The sequence below is a fragment of the Frankliniella occidentalis genome, unplaced genomic scaffold, assembly GCF_000697945.3.
Source record: "Frankliniella occidentalis isolate FOCC.00 unplaced genomic scaffold, Focc_3.1 Scaffold70, whole genome shotgun sequence".
Lineage (NCBI taxonomy): Eukaryota > Metazoa > Arthropoda > Insecta > Thysanoptera > Thripidae > Frankliniella > Frankliniella occidentalis.
The window spans coordinates 193,426-204,656 of NW_026267200.1; the positions used below are offsets into that span (position 1 = coordinate 193,426).

General features: G+C 45.7%; 1 long non-coding RNA gene across 1 annotated transcript; it reads left to right on the forward strand.

The window, feature by feature from the left end:
* The first annotated feature begins 5,569 nt into the window (after positions 1-5,569).
* Positions 5,570-11,208, forward strand: LOC113213951 (uncharacterized). The gene is made up of 4 exons (XR_003303787.2): positions 5,570-5,684; positions 5,790-5,876; positions 5,964-6,049; positions 8,667-11,208. It is a non-coding gene; the product is annotated as an uncharacterized LOC113213951 (long non-coding RNA).
* The last annotated feature ends 23 nt before the right edge of the window (positions 11,209-11,231 follow it).

Consider the following 11,231-nt stretch of genomic DNA (forward strand, 5'->3'; position numbering starts at 1 on the left):
TACAACTGAATTGTTTTGGAACAACACAAGTAGCTTTTGCCTGATGTGTTCCAGGTGGTAACTTAGCATTTCCTGTTTTAGACTTTCAGGAAAAGAAATGATAGGAACATTAAATGCCTGTGATAAAATTGTACACAATTATTCATCATCAGGAATTTTAGCCAGAGTCTGACTCCTAGATGAGTAAAAATATTTTGCATGATACATTAAGTCACCAAAGCTTGAATTAGCATGGAAACATTGAACCTCACAGTCCGACAAATAATTCATTAACTGCTTAATTCTTTCGATAAATTTCCACGAAGACAGTGCCATATATATTTTGGAACTGCCTTATTCCACACATATAGTATTGTTAGCTGTGTGGAGTTTCACAGAAATTTTGACATTACCAGCTGAAACTGCCTTTGCATTTCCAGACTTAAAATGGCCCACAATGGTGTTTGGCACTTCTTCTGAAACCAAAATATGGTATTCAGAGATAGTCAAAGCAACATTCATATCTGTTGTGGTTGCCACCAAAATAACAAAGGGTGTAAAATTATTTAGATCAATACCGACTCTAAAAAATTTACTCCCATTTATAATGAGTTGGAAGTCTTTAAAGGCAACCTCTACGGGAAATCTTGTCTCAGTGGGAGGGACATCCTTGCCCTTTGCCTGTTTTGTGTCCAAGAGATGACTCAGGTCAAAATGAACCGGGGAGTTCAGATCCATATTCCCATACAGCATTTGAGGCTGAGAGGGAGGCTGGCTGAAGTCTGGCTCGTCAGTCAGATCCTCCTCAAGGTCAACAACTAGGTTGTCCAACTTCCCCTGCTTGGTGGCGAGGGGGAACAGCCAACGGCGCTTTCCAGCAGGCTCGTCGACTGTTACCTCAGCTTGGCGTTTCGCTGAAGCCATAGCTCCTTGTGATCTGACCAGTAGCTAAGTCTTAACACAAATGATACCCTCGAGAAATTTGCTCGCCGCTTTTATACCCCCGAGGAGGGAATCGACAAAGTATCTTAAACCCTGTGGGGTGGCAAGGCGAGAGGGACCCGCCAGTGACGGGGCGGGGTGGGGTGGTGTGGCTGGAGGAGTGGCAGGGCGGGGTGGTGGTGTGGCTGGGCCAGCCTGCGCCTGAGCCTCAGGTGTGGCAGGGCGTGCTGGAGGAGTAGCAGAGCGCGGTGGACGCACTGCGCCTGCACCCACCATGGCCATCTTGTAGGTGGCAGCGGCCTGGCGGTCACCACCTCCCCTCTCCCTCAGGTAGGCAGCGTACCCAGCCTTCAGGAAGTCGTGGAGGAGGGGGTCTTGCAGCTCCTCAGGGGTGGCGTCCCCGAGAGCCATGAGCATCTCCTTGTAGGCCACCACCATGAGCGGCTGCTCGTAAAAGCACCCCTCCGACCACTCCCGGAGGATCTCCTTGACTAAGGAGTCCATTGCCTTGAAAAAGGGAGGTATGTCTTTGTCGAAGGAAGTCTTGAAAAAGACTAAGTCTTTGTTGAAGGTGCCTTGAAAAAGGCAGAAGCGTCTATGTTGAAGGAAGTCTTGAAAAAGACTGGGAAGTCTCGAAAGACGTAACGTAAGACGTGTAAGACGTAACGTAAGACGTAACGTAAGACGTCGCACAGTGCTTATTGTTGGTGGTACTGAGGTAATGTGGAATTGAGATGCAACAGGTGGTCGCGGGGACCTGACGCTCTGGCCGCGCGCGCGCGGCCCGTGTGGTAGAAACTGGTTCGTTTAAAAACTGTTTGAACCGCGGAGTACCGACCGATGAATTGCGACTGGAGAGCAAGTGCACGAGACGAAGCTGGTGACTTAAGTGATGCCGCTCCGGCCGCCAGCGCCTCGTTTTATACGGGCACCGCGGGACTAGCAGCGCCGCGTAGCGGCGAGCGCCGAACTAGGGAAAAGCATGTATGAACATGCCCACCCGCACTTAGGCCCGGCGGAGGCCGCGGGGCCTACAGCGGCTGAGCGGGCGCGGCCGAGCCACTGGAGTCGGTGTATGTAAACGGGCGGGGCGGGGCGGGGCTGGGCGGCGGCCTTCGGGCGCCTACATCATCGGCGTCGGCGTCCTCAACGGCGGTCTGCACGACCCGGAGGCGGCGGCGCGCCGCCGCCGCCGCGTCGCAGCGGTGGTACAAGTGGGCCAGGGGCCCTCTCAAGTTCAGTCGACGCCCGAGATGGGGCGACCCATGATCCTTGGCTCTGAAAACGCGTTCGCAAAGAAATGTTGGTTTCCTGTTATGGCGTTTGTCACCCCCCCCCCCCTTCCGTGCACCGAAAAGTGCGGCACACCGCGTTGCCAGCATTGCACAGCAAAGCTGCCACTCCCTCCCTTGTGCCCTCGCAAACCGCGACAAGTTCAAACATGCGAAAGGGTTTAAAGATTCGAGAAGATTCTCGTCGAAAGAAAGACAAACACCAACCGCTGCCCTCCCCTCCCCTTGCGCACATCGGGCGGCCCGTTTCTGAGATTCTGACATACACCCTTGCGCGGCGCTTCTAGACTATTTACCGACAAGTTAAAACAAGTGAAGAGTGGAAAGATTCGAGAAGATTTTCGATGAACAAGCCAGGCCGAGCACCAATCGTGCCCCCTCCCCTGGCGCACTGTCTTGATTTCAGGAAAGCTAGAAACACGCCGTTGGCGTTTGCGTGGCGTAGCGATAGACATGCACAAGAGTTTCACACACTTCAGACACACACTGGAGAAAAGCCTTTTTCAGACACACACTGATGAGGACTCACCAAGACCCACAGGGTCTTAAAACACGTAGCCATTGGGGCTGTTGCGAAGACGTCAAGGCCACACGGAAAAAAAAAGACTTTGTCGTGGGGATCAGTTCCGTTTGGTAGGCTACATTCGATAGCTGGAATCGAGAATCCAATACTCACAAGCAGGAGTTGGTTGTCATGACCGGACACTTGTACGAAGAGAACCAAGCTGGGGTTTGTTCCGTTTCTTTTCCACCGAGAACGCTGTCATCCGTCTGTCGGTCATCCGTACCTAACATGAAGGGAAAGGGGAAATACGCAGTACAGAGCACTAGCCACGGTGGTGCGTTATCGGTCATTCTGGTTCTGGTTTGAGCTGCATATTGTTTCTCCTTTCCCCTCATCTGACAGGTTTCCGTTCGCAATGCAGTATGTGCTCGTGCTCACCAGTAGGTAAACTTTGTCAAAGAACGGTTTTAGGTGCGTTAATTTATTACAAGTACAGAGCAGATTTTAACAGTAATTTGTTTTACAGAATCTGACACCTGCACAGACGGAGATGATAGTGATACTGACTATACCCCCAAAGTTGAGGAGGCTGCCCGCAATGCCGGTACAGGTTCTCTTTTAATTACCTCACTCTCTGATGGCAATCATACTGCACTCATGATAAATTTGGACAGGGGTCAAATCAGCTCGCGAGATGCTTTTCGCGTTGTCTGCACTCTGGCCCAAAGTTTAAACATCGATGTAAAGTCTCTACATGTCAGTAAAACATCAATCGCGGACAAGCGAGTTGCAGTGCGCGCTGCGGAGGCTGCAAAGATCCGTCAGAGTTTTGTACCTGCTAGGCCGTCACAGTACACAAAGACGGAAAAAAATGCTCCCTCTGTCCGGGAAAGGAAAATTAATACAGCGCCAACCCGTTTTGGTAACAGGTATGAACTGTGTTGCACAGTTATTTTCAAATACACCACACACATTGCATTGTGTATTCGCGACTCGTAATAATATCGTTTTGTTACATTTCTACTTACAGGGAAAGACTTTAGCCAACTACTGGCGTCCAACACCTTGCAGCAGGGGACAGGGAAAAGCATTGCTAATGAAGTATTGCTGCAGATAAATGAGTATGATTTGGAAGACAAGGTGCGTTGTGTTTCATGTGACACCACCCTTTCGAACACCGGCTGGAGACTCGGTGCCATAAAATTCATAGAGGACGGCCGCGAACGCCCACTTCTCTATCTGGCATGTCGTAAATAATACCCAAACATTCATTCAATAACACCGTCGAAAAGTTGACCAACCCTGAACTGGGCAAACTGTGTTCAGAATTCCAAACCGCATGGAGCACAATCAACATAGTTGCTTTGTGGCCTGCAACACTGGATATGGATCCTCTGACAAAGAGGGTTTTGACGCCTCAAGCCATTGCTAAAATTTCAGCATTTGTGCGGAAGACACTCGAGGTAAACGACTTTTCGAACCCCATTGACCTTCTTGTACGTTAAAAGGCTAATCATGATTTATTTTCAACTGAAAAGCAAATTAGGAGCGACGATGAGTACCTCCTAGACCTCGTGCTGATTTTTATTGGGGAAATACCTCCCTAGGGAGTGCACTTCAGGCCCCCTATTGCCCTATCATCAATCATCAGCACGATTTATGGGGAGGATTATTTACCGTTTCTCTATTTATATGTTTTATCTCAGGGGTAAGTACGGTCGCCTTAAAATGTGTCCGTAAATACTTAAATGTGTATCAAGTAATCTATTCCGCTTTGTTGCAGGGGGATTCCCAGAAGAGAAAAAGATATTGAAGAGTATTCGGGAGCTTCTACCATTTATTGTAACTACTTACATCGAGCCGTGGTTTACGGCGACGACCCCAGCTATTGCGCCAAAAACAGATGTCAACATTTTAAAGAATATTATGGCATATTCCACAATTTCAAAGACCATTTCGAAAAAGGAACTGGCACATTTTTCGGACTATTTGTGGTATTTATCTCCACTGTGTGTGCCTCTTGCGTTTTTTGATAAAAATGTATCAGACACTGAGAAGTTGCATATGGTCGCAAATCTTAGTGTGGTGTACCAAAGGATAAAATTGCTTCGAAGAAAGCAAAATTCAATGGAGACAAGTCTGTTCGATTAGCTGATTTTGTTAATGCCCATTCTAAGGGTTTCTTTGAAATTTTGGGTATTGACCCCAGTTTTTTAGATTCTCCCCCCTCAGAATGGCCAGGAAATCCTGCATTCCAGTATGGCCTGGAAATTGTAGAGTCACTACACGTTGTTAATGACGTGGCTGAAAGGGCAGTAAATCTCACTGGGCAGTACAACTGTCAATTAACAAAATCAGAAACGTCATTCCAGGATTTGTTATTGGTAAGCTGTTTTTCAAACAAAAAGGCTTACTCATTTAATTTATGGCAAGATAAAATTTCTGATATATTTAATTGTCTATCCAGGTTATGCACAAGACCCTGCAGGAGGACACGCCCCAATCACTAACTCTGGGTCAGTACTCTCTTAAATCCGAAAAATGACTAAAGGAGAAAGCTAATAAAAAACATAACTTTGATTTTGTTTGGAAAGTGAACGTTGTAATTTAATTTCCAAGTCCTACTGTTCTGTTCTGCTAACCATCGTCATAGCTATAAACGCCCCCCCCCCCCTTTCCCCTCCCACCCACACTCTCACAACACACATCCGTCCCTGCCGCGTCGTCGTCTTTGCTTGAAATGCACGCGCTAGGTGCCACGCCGCGCCACGCCTCTCCTCCGCCACTTCTCCTCCACTGGTGCTCCCCCCACCACTGCATTGTTCCCCGCCCGAGTCGGGCCGCGCGCGCCGCTCAAGCGGCTGCCGAGCGGTGGCGGCGCGGCTGCCTGTATTCCATTTGCGGTACACTTGTCCTGGGGGCCCGGAGATGGCACCTCGGCGAGGCTACCGGGACCGGTATAAGACGTAAGTACACCCAGACCCAGGTACTAAAGCGCGCGCGCTCGCTGGGCGGTTCTTCGAGCGTGTTCCAACTTGATTCTCTGATGTCCGCCCTTCGCTCGTCTACAGGTCCTAAATCAGCCCCTCTTATTCGTACACTTAACAAATTCTAACGATGAATAATGGATCAGACGACAAAAACTCAGAGGCTTTTCGGTAAGTATGTTCAAACGGTTAGATCTTACTAATTTTCTCTCTGAGCACGAGATCAAAACTGGAGTGTATCATGTATCATTTTTCCAGCCACAAAGCCAAGGATAGTGCGTATCCAACCTCCTGTTAAGATTACCACCCCCAACATAATTGGCTTTTGCACCATCACAAACTCTGTAAGTATTATGTTTTTTTAAGTTTTTTGTCATTGGCTGAGCGATTAGCGAAGCCTATTACTCCAGTGATGATCAAAAAGTTTCGCGTCTGTCTGTCTGTGTGTGTGTCTGTCTGTCAACACGATAACTCAAACACGAATTGAGAGCGACCTGGGATTTTCAGGGTCGTTTTGTGTCATCAAAAGTAAGATCAAGTTTGAAGACGAGCATTCTAGCTCAAAAATTGAATTTATAAAAATCAAAAACAACAGGTCTCAAATGTTTTTTTAAAATATTTTCTTACAGTTTCCTAAGGGGTAACTCATCAAAGTAGAGCCCGGTGGGCGAAAATTTCGTCCGTTTGGCTCTATCTTTAACTATTAAAGCGCCACACGGAGGTTTTGACGAAAATAAGCGAAACGAGCTAGGCGCGCTCTTCCGCCAAACCAAGTTGCCAGCTCCGCTTCACTCCACCGGCAACTCGGTTCGGCAGGGAGCGGGCCTAGCTTGGCCGGCCGGTGGCGTTTGTGACGGGCCTTCGGCCCGTTTGAGTGACAGCTCGCTTTGAACCATCTTTTTGCCAGGTACCTTTGCTGTCTACTTCGTAATCAAAACTCAACAAACGAAGCATTCCTTTCATACGCTGACCATCTTAGGCTGTGTGTGCCGCAGTTTGTAGAGTACAGCAAGTTATGCCAAGTCCCTTCTAGGTTTTTGATGTTAACTTATGGATCCAATAACACACCTATGGAAATATATATAAGACTAGACCCAGAAGAAGTTAAATATACCTCCAGGCATACTCTAAAATTGATAGAACGTGTCCGTCCGCAATGATTTGTGTAATTACTGATATTAAGGAAGCAGCTTGTGAAGTATAACAAAATAACAAAATACTGTAAATGTGTTTTTTTTTTTTTTTTCATGGGAGTGCACACATTTTATTAATGATGTGCCACCATAAAATAAGCCTATTCTTCTGCTTAGAAGAAAATTTTGAACCTACGGCATACTTGGGCATACTTCTCAGACAAAAGTGTACTCCTGAAAAAAAAAAAAGGTTCTGTTTCGGACATTTCGGTAAGAAAAATTCCATTTTGTACTGTTTCGGACATTTCGGTAAGAAAAATTCCATTTTGTAAGTAAACAGTGAAAGCCAAACGGACGACATTCTAGCTCAGAGGGTTCTTTTTTCACGGTTTACCCTGCCATAACTTAGAATTTTGAATTTTGAAATGGGGTGGTGCCGGATGGGTGGACTGGGTGGAGTGAGGTTGGAAACAATAATGACGGGGAGGTATTGTTGGGCAGGGGCCGCGGCGGCGGCGAGGTTAGTCCAATTAGGAAAAAAATTAGGAAAACTTCCAACTCTATATTTAGGAAAAATGAAATAGGAAAATGTTATTTTAGGAAGTTCAGGGTTAGGAGGACAGGCATTAGGAAAACTCGATTAGGAAAAGTGTACGGGAATCCCCCTTTGGAGACTATCATATATTTTCTAAAAATACTGTATTCATTTTTGGGCCACTTTTGTGAGAAAACCTCTCTCTAGCGCCCAAACGGTGAGAGATGGAGGCAAACGGACCTAATTTTCACCCTATGGGCTCTACTTTTAAAAGTTACCCCTTAGGAGACCATCAAATATTTTCTAAACTTACTGTCTTTACTTTTGGGCCACTTTTGTGAGAGACTCTTCGTCTAGTGCCTAAACGGTGATAGATAGAGCGAAAAGGACAAAAGTTTCGCCCAAAGGATTCTACTTTCAAAGGTTACCCCTTAGAAAACCATCAAATATTTCCTAAACTACCGTATTTACTTTTAGGCCACTTTTGTGAGAGGAACTTCCTCTAGCGCCTAAACGGTAAAAGGAAGAGCCAAACGGACGAAATTTTAGTCCAAAGGGATCTATTTCCACAAGTTACCCCTTAGGAGACAATAAACAAAATATAATTTTCCCACTTCTTGGACCAACCACTATTTCTTTGTTACCCCCTAAGACCCACTTAGGGGTGGTCGCCCAGGATTTGCACCAACCGTTTCGTTGTCCAGAAGTGACAACAATAATACCCTGAAAATGTTAGACCTCTAGCTCACGTCCTTCTTGGGGAACGGACAGACGGATAGACAGACACAAGGGCGATGACATTAGCCCGCTTCTATAGCTTTTAAGCAAAAGAGCGGGCTAAAAATGTACAACTCTGCATGCTTAGTGGAAGTGACGGGCCGTTGACGGGCCGTAGGCCCGTATCCTTGTGTACACTTTCCACTTCCCGACTCGGGTGTCAGCGCCGCAGGCCAAGGTAGATGTATGCCAGGCGCTTCGCAGCGTAACAGTGTTTCGTGAGATATCGCGAAGCCTGTTACGCGAGACGTGGTTTGGCGTACATCTACCTTCTGTATAGGAACACTCAAACAGTCGTGGTTGGGGCATCTCTATCACTTGTGGTGCCACGAGGGCACACACATTGTGGCTTGGCCCTTCTCAAAAGTTTTGGATGGGCCGGCAGTTCACGGTTGTAGGGTGGTGATATGGTGGCATTCGTACTACTGCCTTCACTGTACAGTCGACCGTTATGGTCAATGCCTTCATGCGTCGTAAATTGCTAATAAAATCGTCTTTGTTTTGGACTTGTTGCAGCATTGCATACAGACATCCTGGGGAATAACCAGCTGCTGACAGAAAAAGCATAATTAGCTGAGGGATTAGCGAAGCCTATTACTTCGTCTGGGCGGAAAAAACTTCTTTTGTCTGTCTGTCTGTCTGCACGTCTGTCTGTCCTTACGATAACTCGAAAACGAATTGAGCGAGCGTCCTGGGATTTTCAGGGTAGTTTTGTATCATAACAAGCAGGCCCGCCCTTCCGCCAAACGGAGTTGCCAGCTTCGCTTCTCTCCGCCGGCAACTCCGTTCAGCGGAAGGGCGGGCCTGCGTGTTGATTCTAACCACAGCTTTTTGAAACAGGAGAAAGCGCCTGTTTTCAGCGCGGTAAAATTACTAAGTAAGCAAAATTTGAATGCTGGTTCCAGCTACATTTTTTGTCTTTTGTTTGGCGAATTTATCTATTAGACATTCCCTGTCTGTACCCGAGGGTGAAAGTATAGCGTTTTGATAAAGGTTGCTGTTGCCGTTGCTGATATTGCCGATTAACGTTATCGTCAAAAGTTTTGATAAGCAGATTTTCAGTCTTACCTCATTCAGCTAAAAATACAAACCCTTAGCGCCTGTATATTTTGAATTTGCTTTTGGAGCTGGACTGCCTCGTTACTGGCCAGCAGGCCAGTTTTTTTTAGCTTTAGAAAGGATTTGTGACTGCTTGTTCATAGCGAAAGAATCTATATTATCATCGGCAATCGACTTATCATAACTGGAACGTTAATCGGCTATCTTTATCAAAACTGGAAACTTTTACCTTCGGGGAGAGACAGACCACAAGGAACTGTCTAAAAAACGAAGTCTCTACAACAATTTTGACCGAAAAGGTTACAAGTTTTAGTTCATGTCATTTGCCTAAAAATTGCCTTACAGCTATGATATTTGGTATTCGAGTTGACATTTTCCTTGCCGATCCAATGGTGCCAATGCCAGTATTGTACAACCTCTATTTCAAATAGTTAAATCCGTGTGAGAAGTGCGGTAAGTGGTCACAGCCATCCCCCTGCTGTGAGGGAGGCCAGCAGCCGGGGGAGGCGGCCGAGCAGACCCCGCCCCATCCCACCCGCCTCTTTTTTCCGGGGTGCCCCCCACACCCCTCCCGCTCCCCCCTCTGCGCGACGAAGACGGCTGCAGGCTCTCTCTTTCTCTAAAGGTCTCAGGTGGTTCGAAACAGAGGTTTACGCGTGACATATTTTCGAGAAAACCTCAAACCTGAGATTTTTTTTTACGAGTTCGTTAGAAAGACCAAAGTTCAATCTAGTGCATGGTCTACTTTTCATCTCTATACGTTCAGCCGTTTGGCTGCTATAAGGGCCTGTAAACCACTAATTTTCAAGGCATTCCAGGACGAAAACTATTTCATTTCATACCTTGAAAAATAGACAATGCTCTAGGTCTAGTATGTGACTACCCTACTGCAAAGTTTGAAAACTGTGCGATTTGCCGTTTCGACGAAAATGTGTCACGGAGTTGTCAAAATTTCGAACTTTGAGGCGTCGCGAAGCGAAAACTAAGCGCCGGAGAGCAAAATGGTTCGAGGTGGTGTATTATGGTAACATACACTTCAGATTTCTGAAATAAAAATTTTACGCTCCTACCGCCTTAAGAGCCGTTAAGAGCTAAAGTTATACATTGTAACTTTTAATGTCGCCTTTTTAAAATAAGTTAATTATTGTACTTGGCCAACTTTTCTCTATGTATGGACGATTAATATCGGTCCTATTTGGAAATCCATTACTATTACTTTTACTTATACATGTGCATTGTTACGTTGAGTAACTAACATTCGTTCGCGTTATGATAAGTTTTAGCCCTGCAGATTTGTTATAATTTGAGCTCATTCCGAGGAGTGTTCATTATAGAGCGACTGGTCCTATTTTAGACCAGCACCTTGCTCGGATTGTGTGCAGCTTGCTATGAGGACTAAAATTCATCTCTTATTTTCTTATTCTTAGAGCAGGGACATTTTTGTTTCCATTTCAAGCGCAAACATTTGTGCTCATTACTGTGAATTAGCCAGGATTAAACGGAAAAAGAATCGCTTCTACGGTTTCTACAATGTATTTTAAAAAGCTTCCATAGAGAGGTACTGATAAAAAATATTAAGTCTGGTCCAAAATAGGTGTGTTCGCTCTTATCCCCACTAATTTTTTACTGTAATTTTTACTTATGTAAATGCATTACTTACGGGTTATGCTCCTCTCCTTCATCATCAAGACATTCAGTATCTGATGTAGGGTTTGAAATTTACCGGTAATTTTGGTTTGGTGCGGTAAATTACCAAAATTACCGGTAAATTGGTAATTTACCGGTAAACTACCGGTAATTTTACAAAAGTTGCTTCAAACAGCTGCAAATATTTATAGAATGTAAAATATAAATTGGGTGTCAATTAAATAACTTTTGTTAACCGTCTCGGGTTCCTCTAATATGTTTAATCTATAAAGATACACATTGATAAGAGAGATACATAGGCCTACATAATAGGAGGCTTTTCGGTTAAGATAAGGACGGACGAATTTCTTGACTCGGGGTACCTGTTGGTTTTCG